Here is a 12582-nt window from a genome sequence, read left to right on the forward strand (position 1 = left end):
GGTGAGGTTGCAGGGATTGCTAATGTTATGTGACGGAAATAAGTAACTTTCTTAGACAAAAGATCCCTACTTAAATTATGTATTAGTACTTACTTAAATCACTAGCTAACAGTCTCTGATTGGCAACATTTATATAGCAGGTATCCCATCTTGCAACCAAAACAAATGAATCCATTGATTTACCCAGTGCAACCAATATAGCCACATTCTTTCAGACATTTTACACCTAAAGGGAAGGGTCATTCCAGTCACAGAGCTAGTAATCTAGCCTGGCTTGTTAGAGGCTTCAGTTCTGCATCATCCCCCATCTGTAAACACATGCCAAGAAAAGCATGGTGATAGAACATGGTCTGATTGCTTAGGTTTCATTTGTGCTGGGAATTACAGTGGAACCCACATATAGCACAGGGGTAAACAGGAGCAGCAGTGAAGGTACAGCAGCCTCGGCTTTAGTATGTGCAAAAACATGACTGGGACACAAATTGCACAGACCTTGAACTCTTGCTGGTTGCTGCAGTGAGCTAAACCTAACATAGCTGCTACTAGTACTTGGGCTAGCTGAATTTAACTGTTTCATTATTTTTGCTGACACATGTAGTAATCACAGCTTTATCCAGGCATGAACTATAACCCAGGTGCAGGGCATCCTTGAGGGTCCTTGGTATGAAAAATATCAATTCTTGATGCTTCTTTCTGCTTCTTGTCAGGGCTGCCATCGTGACTGCAGTGACATTGAACATGGGTCTTTGGGTCACCGTTCAGCACGAGATATAGCATTCACCTGCTTCCAAACCCCATTGGTAATTCTAGAAAACAGGGCTATGAGCCATCCAACTCCTTCTCTTCACAAGTGAACCTGAAAAAGTGCTCCTTCCCAAGGCAGCTCATGAGCTGCTGAGATGTGAGCAATAAGCTTCTCCTCCTAAGCCTTCAAACCACAGGAATATGGCACCAAATAAGCATCAGTAATAACTACTGATAATGACCTGCTCCATATATCGTTTTTGGAGCAGAATTTTATGCATTGAGACCACTGACAAGTTTAGGTTTTTCCCTCTTCATAATGAAAATTAACTCAATTTCTATAGCTAATTAAGTGTAGCAGCCTCTTCAACTTCTAATTTGTCCTGCTGAGAGACTCATTGCTCTGGAAGGTACTCGCTAAGCATATACTGCCTCTTTGAAAGCATAAGCTTTCCAGTATAGAACGCATAGGCTTTTCTAGCCTCTTTCAGTCACACTGAAGTGTTAATACAATTACGTGCCTATGTTGTCCCTGTGTTTTCCAAGTTAAAAGCAAAATTACAAAAAAAAATAGGGAAAGGTTTCCCCCTCCAGAAAAAGATATGGGAAAAAAAAATTCAAGACTTGCAATGCAAGGCATTTGAAATACTCAATCTTCCTCAATGCTTTTCTTTCATATTCAATGGAAAGAAAAAAAATAAGGAAGTACTTGTTATTTGTTCCATGCCAAATTACTTCTGAAGATGACAGACCTGACTAAATGAAGTGCAGTTCTCTGGAGAAGTCTTCCACTGAATACTTAACAGCCCTCTCCCCACTACTCTTCTAAAGACAGACATGACCCCATGAATGGGAGATAGCTGGCCAGGTTGCAGGGGGTCAGTGTCAACTCAGGCTTATGAGAGCTCATGGGAGGCTTGCCCCTTTTCTCCCTATCCAGAAAAACTGTTGTGTTTAACACTTTGGTTTTTATGAACACAGTCACTGCCTCTTGATTCCCACTGGCAAAAGACCATGTGCTATTTCAACAATGTGGCAATTGGTTTTAAATATAATGTCTGCATCTCTGGGGGGCCTGAAAGACATCCAAAAGTTCCTTTATTGTCCAGGCTAGCACTGTACTTTTGTCAGATGCAGATCGATGGTTTACTTCAGCCCTTGCAAATCCTTGCTGAATGTTTTGATATATTAGTTCAACCTTTCTTCTGCAAGTACAATTCCCTTTGCAGCATCAGGCACTCAGACAACTCTATGGGGAAAAAAAAAGCCATGCAGAAAAAATGCTACCAGACTATTTCATTGTACATACATACTAAATGTTTTTGGAAACTTCAAAATAAAAAGCAATTACTTTGTGACAACAAAACAATTATAACGGAAAGCCAACATGAATGCTTTGCAGCCTTACACCCTATGCCATTGATAAAGTGTTTTGTTTTTCATTTGAATGCAAAACTCTCCCATCTCCACATAAAATGCATAATTTCAATCCAGACTGACACATGCAGTTTCCATGACTGCATATATGTGATGTGCACATTTCTATTGTGTACTCAGAGCTCCCGAGCAAGGCAACATCACTGCTTGTGTACTTTACTCAGAGCTTTCAACACTTCTTCTATTTTGAAAAATAAGTACTATCTCCTAAATAAGATTTCCTGTTCATAAACACCATGAAAAAAACACTCTGAAATGGTATCTTTAGATGCCGTATTTTAACAGCAAGTTTAAATGCCATTTTAATTGAACTCTTTCAGTGTTATTGCTGCCAATAGTAAAAAATAACTTTGTTTTATTGACCTTTTTTCCACACCCCCCAAGGTAGTTAATTTTTCATGCTAGACTGAAAAAGTGAAAAACAAAGAAGTCGGAAGCAGTCAGCAAGGATACACAAATCTCAACCAAACAAAAGTCTTTTTTTTTTCCTCCTCAAACTCAATAAACAGATTTTTAAAAAAATCGCTTTGTAGCATTGTAAGGTTCTTCAGGGTTCTGACCTTTGCTTTTTTCTATCTTTTGTTTGTCATGGGCTACTATTATTTTACCTATGCAGCAGGAGGTAGGATGTACTAAAATAGAAATGCGCATGTTGCAAATTAAACCCCTGAAACAACATAATATAAAATATCTCCAGATGTTATCTGAAGTAAGAATTAAGACTTTTTTGTCAAAATAGTTTGCTTTGAGTTTCAAAATTTGAGAGTTGCCAGTGTACTTTCATTCCACAATTAACTATAGGCATGACATTAAATAATTCCTTGGAGAAACTTTCCCCCAGAGAACCTGTAATCATACACTGGCATCACTCTGATATTCCTCTGCAAAAGCAACAAGAAAACTGATTGCTGGAAGTAAATTCATCATAGCTATACAGTGAGAAATCTGGAAAGAAACTATATCTACTATAATTTCATAGGTTTCTAATTCCTTTCTCTCTTTGTATTCTATTAAGCTCCTTGCCAGAATACCTGAATAAGTGTTAATGAAGGGGATTTACAACATGCATTTACACGCAACCTGTAATTTTTGTTGATACCTTCTTAATTCTTTTTTTTTTCTGTAAACTCACAGCTGTTCTTTTATCCAGGACCCACCAGACTATGAGAATTATGAGCTTCATGAGGCTCTCAGCTGAGATTCTAGAGTATAATTTAAGCTGCCTGAAACTGCAAGCAATAAAGATAAAATAACAAAGAGCTTAGCTATATTTGTATATCTCTGCTCAATCAGCATCTAAATTACATTCACAGCAAAAGACTGCCAAATGGCTTCTTTATCCAGACAAGTCAAGGAAACATCCCATGATTCCTCCATCTACTCCAAAGTGAACCTGTGATCATATACATCAATTGGTTTCCATTCCCATGAGAAAGGCTGAAAATCATCAGATTATTCAGCAGCACACCCCAGGGGACCTTCATAGCCCTTTCTTCTTTGTAAGTCATTGCACAGTCTGCTCTTTTTCCTCTTCCCAAAATCTTCCTGAGTGTCCTACTCTTTCTTGCATCAAAACTGACTGCTGTTTTGTCAGTTGTTCATTTTAATTCTTCCACCTTTTTCCTCATTTGGTGGGCTGCTTCTGGAAATTCTTCTTCAGACACTACTTCCTTAGCATGGTGACGTTAATGTGTTTTGCCTCTTGTACTGTAGAAACAGAAATCAGCTAAGATATCTTTTTTTAACAGAAGCTACATTCAGGGAACATCATCTGTCCCTATCCATCCTACAAATTGTCACATATTAAACAACTGTACAGCAAATGTTTTTCTAATTTAGCTGCAAACTTAAAACTTTTTAGTATGCGTTGGATTACAAAAAAGTAAAAAAAAAAAAAAAAGGAAAAAGGCCAATCCACTCCATTGTCACCAAAAGGCAGGTGACATTATTACACTGTCAGCATCTATAAGCATTTCAGAGAATCACTTGTGACAGCTTTTAAACTGCATTTAATTTCTCTTTTTCCAATTTTTCTTCTTCAGTGCTCTTTCAGGGGTCATTGTTAACTGTATCTTGTGCCTCCTGCAGACAGTCTGGCAAGTTTGAGGGCAACAAGCCTTTTTCTCTGGTCATTCTGAGCAGACCACTATAATGGGATCAAATAAATTGTTGTTCGTATATAGCAATAATAATAACAATCACAACAAAAACAATAATAATAAGGCATTTCATATTTTTATAATTATAATAATAATAATGAAGTTCTTAGAGATTACTGTTTATGCAGAACAAATTTGGAGACAGATAGTTTTGGTTTCAGAAACAAAATTGGAAGATTTTTTTATGTCCAACATGTACTTTGGATGCATGAGGATTTGGTGCAATGATCTGTTTGCACACTCCTGGAAAAACTTTTTTAGACTTGTTTTGTGATCAGATATTCTTATTTGAGGCTGAGTCTTGAATGCTTTTAAATGCTCTCACAGGAGTGCTGAAAGCCAAGATTGTAAAATTTAGACTTGGTCCTTCTGCTAGATTACAACTCATGAGATAATCTCTGCCCATTATAGAGCGGTCAGTTGATAGCTTCACTTGAAAGCAAGAAGCTCGCTAAATTTGTTCATAAAACAGAGTATTGATTTTTAATTGAAGATTTTATTCTAACACTGCAAAATTAATACACTGACTTTTAAGAATTGTACATAGAGTCCCTGGAACATATATACAAATTCCTGACCCAGCTGTGACAAAGCTAATACTACAGTAAAAAGCCGTATTAGGAAAATAAAAATGCCATAATTTATGGTCACTTTATATTGTATCGCTCTGCTTTATGAATTGCCTACAGATTTAATTAATCTGCCACAATCTGCAACACTAGCTTTGTTTCAAACTATTAAGAAAGTACTATTGCATTGCATAAATCATACTTTGCATCACAGAAACGCTTTGTTGAATCACCTTGGTCTCAGCTAGTACAGGTCAGAAACAAAGCTTAGTAACAGCCTCATAGAGATAGTCTGGGATTTATACATGAAAGAAAAAAAAAAAAAACACTTTTCTGTCCCAAACTAGTATAGCAAAAAGAACTTCCATCAGGTTCATGGAGACAAAACATTCTGCAGACCTCATAATCCATATGCCTCAGTTCTTTCACATACCAGAAGAGGTTCAGAACTTTAAAAGACTCAAAATAACGGCTCACATCCCTCCCCCAAGAAATTACCACTAAATGAAACCCCTCTTTAAAAGATTTTCCCCAAAACTCTATATTTCAGATGGCATAAGTACACTGAAGTTGTTATAGCAAGGAAAATTCATGTGTTTGCAGTAAAACTGGCCTTAAACAGATCTTATTAACCGCCTGTAGGAGTAAAAACACTTCAGAGAGATAGCAAAAGTAGCTGAACAGCCCAGATATTTATGTTAAACAAGTGCAGGTACAATCACCAGAACTACAACAACAGCAGTACAGATGAGTATAACTCTGAAATAACTTTCCAGATTCACTCCCCTCATGGCATTTGGTTAGCAGTTAATCAGTAGCAATTTCACACCAGTCAAGCAAAGAAAAGCCCCCAAATCAACCCAATTAGGCTGCCTAATTTCTGAGAAACCAGCTGCTACATCTGCTGAGGGATTTATAGCCTACAGCCCTGTGTGTGGTTCAGTGGGATTTGTTAGGAGCAGAAGCAATGAAGCATTTGCTAAAGGCAGGGGACTGCACAGGTGCACAAGTTCTTCCACCTGGATTAATGGCAAAACTCTGCCACATGGGAACACTTCATCCCAAAACTAAAAATCTGAATAGCCTTAATAATTTGAAATAGAAAGATATCATTACTACTGTGCCTCTCCTCTGCAGCTATGGCAGAGAGAGAGCTGCTCAAAGAAAAAATTCTTTCTGTTTAAGCTTTGGTTTTCAAATTTAAAAGAAGTTGAAAAACTTGTGCATGTGTGTTCAGAAGCTCCTTGGGGTACCAGCATCCTGAGGTTTCACTTGGCACTTTTCATTGCTGAGACATATTTTTAATAAAGAAAGCTAAGAAATGTTCACGCTTTTTTTGGTAGTGTAGAAAAACTTTACTCCCTGAGTAATGTGAACTTTAATCTAAACTTTTTCAATGAAACACTGTAAATGGAATTTGGTGTGATTATTAAACTATTAGTTTAATTTATTTTGCCTGGTATGAGATATACCTTTCTTCCTTTACTCAGCAAATCCTTAAGCAGAAACCAACATTTTGTAAGCCAAATTTCTGTAAGTCTTCCTGAAAAAAAACACCAAACAACCACTCATGAAACCCCAGCTCTTCATATGTAAGTGTAATTGATATTAATAAACCTAAAATAATAAAAAAGGAAATCCTATACACACACAAAAATCCCACATTAAAGGAGCAAATAGCTTAATTATGAACACAGAAATGGAAAAGCCCCTCTTGGGTTTTTAAGACTACCTGAGAGTGCTCTGATTTGAAGCATTAAAATTTCAGTGTGAGCACAGGCCCTGTAACAGTCACTAATACTCAGTTATGGATTCAGAGGTCTCTGCAACAAGGCTTTTTCTCCTTCTTGCATCTTGTGAATACACATGGCTTCCTTCAACTTCAATGGTAATTCTTTCAGTCCAAGGAGAACTTCAGCAAGATTTACAAAACTACTGTTTTAACAGAGAGTGTTTCTACTCTCAGTTTTTTAGCTTTGTCTTACTTTTATAGTTCCAAAGTGCTCTGACAGCTGTCAAGACTTCCTTCTTCTTGGAATCAATGCCAGCATTATTAATCATCTCCATGGACTGAAGGCTGCTAAGCAATTGTGTGAACAGCTAAATTAATCTTTGAAGTGAAAGAGGCAAAACTTTTCATTCCTTATAAAAGTTACCCTAAGGAGAGGCAGAAAGGTTTTTTGATTCCAGTAAGACTTGGATTAGAAAATAATGAAACACGCAGCACATACTTGTTGCTCATCTGTGTTTCAGTCAAAGCTTGTTGAAGTCAAAGGGAAGATAATCTTTCTGATGAGAATTCTTTTTAAGAGAGGGGTGTCCAGAATGCTGTAGCACTGCTTTTATAAATCTAGACAAAAACCTCTTGCCTTCCTCTCCCCTTCTTCTGATCTTGAAGTCATTGAAGAGAACATCTGCAATGAAAGATGTAGTTTTACTTAGCTGAAAGCCAATGACTTCAAAACTCAATAATAACAAGGTTTTAGTGGGAGATGACAGGAGAAAGAGAAAGCAGAGAAAATATTGTGGGATATCACTTTAAAAGAGATTGCTTTTGATACTTGCTCAGTTCAGTAGCAATATGAAGAATAGAAATAAAAATTTCTGAGACTAGCTACTGTATAATAAAATATTAAGATGGTGATTGGTTGGGTTTCTTATGAAGAGATGGGCGCAAAGGCAAAGAACTGTTATACTTTAGCTTTCCCAAGGCTGCTATATTCTCATCTGCTCTAGTAGGAACTAATTCCCCCAGATTCTTTGCCATTTTAAAAAGATATCGTTTCTAGGCATTAAAAATCCAAATGATCTAGCATATTGTGACAGTAAAATTCAGAATGTTGAAGAAAATTAATATATTGAAACCTTTCCTCCTACTACCAGTCCAGCTCAGGAATTGCAGGGGAGAGGATAGATATATAGTGTTTTTTGTAAATGGCAAAAGGTTTAAATGTCATATTTGAGAGCACACCAGCTCAGTTCAGAGTTACATTGGTGAAAGTCAGCCTTGTCTCTCTCCATACTGTCTCTAGTAAGACCTTTCATTAGCAGCCTTTAGTTTCCTTTATAAGATAGCCTTCAGTTTCAGTTCTATTTAAGCCATTAGTATGTCATAAAAATATACATAAGCCTCAATTACAACTAGAGAACATTGAATTATAAAGAGAAATTTTGGGTATACAGTTTCTAATGGAACAAGGAGAAGAAATCTACAGAAGAGAAATTCCATGAAGCCACACAGCTGTCGTCCCTGAAAATGTCCCCATGGGCCTCGGATATAGAAGGCAACACATTTTTTTGTAACCACTGTCAAGTTACTGACAGCAGCTTGGAGAGGTGGTCTCTTTCACTTACTTAGATAGGTAGGGAAGTTAGGGGCTCACTGGTGAATGAAAGCCAGGTGTCTCTCTCAGTCCAAAAGGCAAAGTCCTAATTCACTGCTGCACTATCACAGTGATCCTGATGCAGTCAGAAAAAATGACAGCCAGATCTGAGAGCCCTCTGGGAAGTGTAGTTCAGGAGCACCAACCTGTCCTTCAAGTGAGATCCTGTCGTCAGCTGTATCTTGCAGCTGTGAGAGACTATTGCTACAGGGCCAGTTTGGTTCAGACTGCTTCAGGAATATAAAGGGAGGAGCTTGTCCCCATTCATGATGAAGATTAAGCTTATTTCTTAACTATGCAGAAGTGATGCCACATGAATCAACACTGGTTTCCCTTTCATACAGTGTTCTGTAGCAAGTCACAAAAGGTGATAACTGTCTCTGCAATGGTATTTACATTAGTTCTTCTTCATTCTTATGGCTTCCAGGATGTTCCCCTCTTTCTCCCTTCTATTTATAATTCATATTTTGATTTTCTTTTCTTTTCCAAGGTTAGTTTCCTTTCCTCAGGTTACAGAAAGAAATGGATTCTTAAAAAGATATTTAATATTTAACAGGATAGTCAAAAATGTCACAGAGGTGAGAAGTCTCAAAAGGAGTAGATTGGTTCTACTTTACATCGATCAGAGTAGTATGCCCCAGACACTCTGAAGCTGGAGAAAATCTAGCTATTTCCACATTTAATGTACATGCAGAGTAATTTCTTACATGAGGGATACTTTAGCTATAGCAGGATACAATTACCAGAAAAATTCATCCAAGTAGTTTTCTAGACTTCTCAGTCAACTTTTTTCCCAGTGTGTCATCTATTGATGTTCCCTACAAAAATGCACCAATACAACACATACAGCATCCATCCATCTCTTTCAAGATGTGTTGTTTTGGATTTTAAAGGATTACATTCAAGGATGAATGTATGTAATAACTGACTGCATTCACAAACTTTTCAAAACCCTGGGATTTTCCTCACAAAATTCACCATGGTAATAAAGATAGAGCAAAAAAAAAAGAAAAAAAGCAACACTTCAGCCAAAAAACAATAGTGCCAAATTTCTTGAGCTTTCATTTCCCATCAGCTTCATAGAAAATATTAGTTAGATGATATAGACAATTCACTGTGCTTTGGCTTGTTTGGAATTTTCTTTTTAAGTATGTTTATTCTTTTTTAGGTAATAAGAAAAAAAAACTGGAACTGCAAATAAATATTCTACATGATGATGTATTTTTTATACTGGTTGACATAAACAGGAACCATAAATGAGAGTTTCGCAAGTGCTGCTGAGAAAGAAAAGTCCTGAGAGTTTGAAGTGGGTCACTTTATCTTTACAAGACTCTGTGAGCATTCACTTGGTTTGTTGTGTTGACTTTCAGGGAAATGAGAACAGCAACAACGTTATAAAGGCAAAATGCTGTTTATAGAAACTCTCAGAAAGAAAAGTGGAGATTGGTTTTTCCTGGCTAGTGAACAAAATTCAATGGTCTATCTCTTTTCACTTGTGAAAACCCTCAGCCCATATTTATTGCCACATACCTATGGGAACACAAAGTTTCTAATCAGAACAGTTCTCTTGGGCCCAGAGTCCTAGTCCTAGTTTTCTTCAGCTTTTTCATAATACAAAGCATATCTCAGATTGCTTAATGACAACTAGTGGCCATGAAGTCACCTGCTCTGTGTCCCCATCTGGACAATAGAAAGCCACAACGCTACATGAGTTTTGTCTCTTGTTGCTAATTGCACACTTTTCTAAAGAAGAGTCCCTAAGTTTGATTGTGTCTATGGAGGATTTCCTGTCAATAACCCATAACACACGTTTCATTGCCACTTTATAGTGCCATCACTGTTACTATTCACAATTCAACAGCAGGCAGTCAAAAGAACATATTTTACTGAGATGAAAAGAGCCTTAAATTTTAAGCTGCTTTCTCCCAGTGCATAACTATTTTGAAAGCTTTCATACTAGGAGCATTTATGTACCCTTGTTGTGGTTTAAACCCAGTCAGGTAACTTGTTCACTCACTCCCAGTGAGTGGTGCCGAGCTGACAACAATCGAGGTCCGTGTCCGTCGTCCCCACCGGGGTTCTCCCCCACTCCCGGAGGAACGGGGAGGAGGATCGAAAAAAAGTGCAACTCCCACGGGTTGAGACAAGACCAGTCCAGCAACCAATGTACACAAATCACCACCGCTACTATCAACTACAACAATGATAAGGGAAAATAACAAGGGAAGAGAATACGATACCACCGGCCAAGAAAACGAGTTCCACCCAGAAGCCCGTGTCCTTCTGGGTAACTCCCAGTCACCCCCCACCCCAGCCATGACGTGCTGTGGTATGGAATACCTCCCTGGCTAGCCAGGGTCAGGCGCCCCTTCTCTGCTTCCTCCCAGCTTCCCCTCCTCCCTGGCAGAGCATGAGCCTCACAAAGTCCTTGGTCAGGGTAAACATCACTTAGCAACAACCGAAAACATCGGCTTCACCAACACTGTTCTCAGGCTGGAAGTCAAAACACAGCACTGCACCAGTTAACACAAAGGAAAAAAAAAAAACATGACTGCTACTGCTGAACCCAGGACAACCCTATTCCCTTAAAACAATCTTTTTATTTTCTGTTTTGCACTGCCTTTCAAGAAATTATTTCAAAAAAAATCCAACTTTTAGAAGAAATACAGAACATGTTTTTATAGTTTACTTATGCAGTAAAAATGGTGTTAATTGTAACCAAGACCTTTGCTCTACAAGACTGAGTGATGAAGAGGAGAAAGTTACAGCTCTGTAATAAAGTGTTATTAATTTTGTCACTTGAAGCAATGAAATGGATAGACAAAAAGTTGGCAGGCGAGGGCTAGAAGACAATCTCCTCAATACCAGGTAAAGTCAAAAACCTTCTATCCTCTGAATTACTACAGTGATCTGGGTTCACCTGGCATAGTGAGACCTGCATTACCCTTTCCTAGGACAAGGTATTTCATATGCATAAAAACATCTCGAGGCTGTATGTGTTCCACTCTTTTTCTCACAAAGAGAACTCAACAGCATGTTTTTAGCCCGTCCTCCAAACAATAAACGTAAGAAGTCACAGACACCCCTCCAAAAAACATAAAGCATAATCTCAGAGCTGTAAAAAATCTTTACCACAGCTTAGGGGACATTCAAGATCTATTTTGCTTTTTGTCACCCGTACTGTTTCCCATTCAGGAACCTGTTGCAAACACTTCTGTCTGATTCCTCTTTATCATAGAATGGTTTGGGCTGGAAGGGAACTTAGAACCATCTGGTTCCAACCCTCACTGCCACGGGCAGGGGCTCCTTCCACTAGATAAGGTTGCTTAAAGCCCTTGAACACTGCTAGATATTGGACAGCCACAACTTCTCTGGGCAACCTGCTCCAGTGTTTCAGCACACTCATAGTGAAGAATTTACGCCTAATATATCTTCTAAATCCACTATTTCAGCTTGAAGCCACTGCCCCTTGTCTTGTCACTACATGTCCTTCTAAAAAGTCCTTCTTCAGATTTCTTGTAGGCCACCTTTAGTTACTGGAAGCTGCTCTAAGGTCTCCCTGGAGCCTTCTCTAGGCTGATCAAGCCCAACTCTCTCAGCCTGTCTTCATAGGAGAGGTGCTTCAGCCTCTGATCATTTCTGTGTCCCTCCTCTGGACTTGCTTCAGTAGCTCCACCTCCCTCTTGTGTTCAGAGCCCCAGAGCTGAACGCAGTGCTCCAGGCAGGACCTGAGAACTGAGCAGAGGGGGAGAATCACCTCCCTCAGCCTGCCGATCACACTCCTTTTGATGCAGCCTGGGATACGGTTGGCTTTCTGGGCTGTGAGAGCACACTTCTGGCTCATGCTGAGCTTTTTGTCAATCAACACACCCAAGTCCTTCTCTAAGTATTTTTTAGATACTTAGTTTGCTCCTCAGCTCCTCCCTGCTGTTTACTAGGAAATAATCGTTATTATATCTGAAGCTTTTAAAGCACCCACAAACTTCTATGGACGCTCACTGCACATGTGGAGGCAGAGCACTGCGTTGCATACCTGTTCCTGGCTCATGTGACTTCCTGACCTATGGAAAAAATCTGTGAAAGTCTAATCATCCTTCTCTCCAGATGACACCTGCCCTTGTAGCTCTATAAAGGGGCCAAAAGGCTCCTGTTAAACCCAAGGAATGAGAACAGACTTTCTGTTCTGGTGCAGCTCTGCAGCATGGAGGCTCAGTAGACCTAGCAGTGTAGATCTGCGAATGGCTGAACTGCCAAGAACTTAACTGCTGACAGTCTGTGAAATCCCACATG

The sequence above is a fragment of the Pezoporus flaviventris genome, unplaced genomic scaffold (assembly GCF_033815535.1).
Source record: "Pezoporus flaviventris isolate CSIRO_AGI_PZ_B2104156 unplaced genomic scaffold, CSIRO_AGI_Pfla_v1 ptg000002l, whole genome shotgun sequence".
NCBI lineage: Eukaryota > Metazoa > Chordata > Aves > Psittaciformes > Psittacidae > Pezoporus > Pezoporus flaviventris.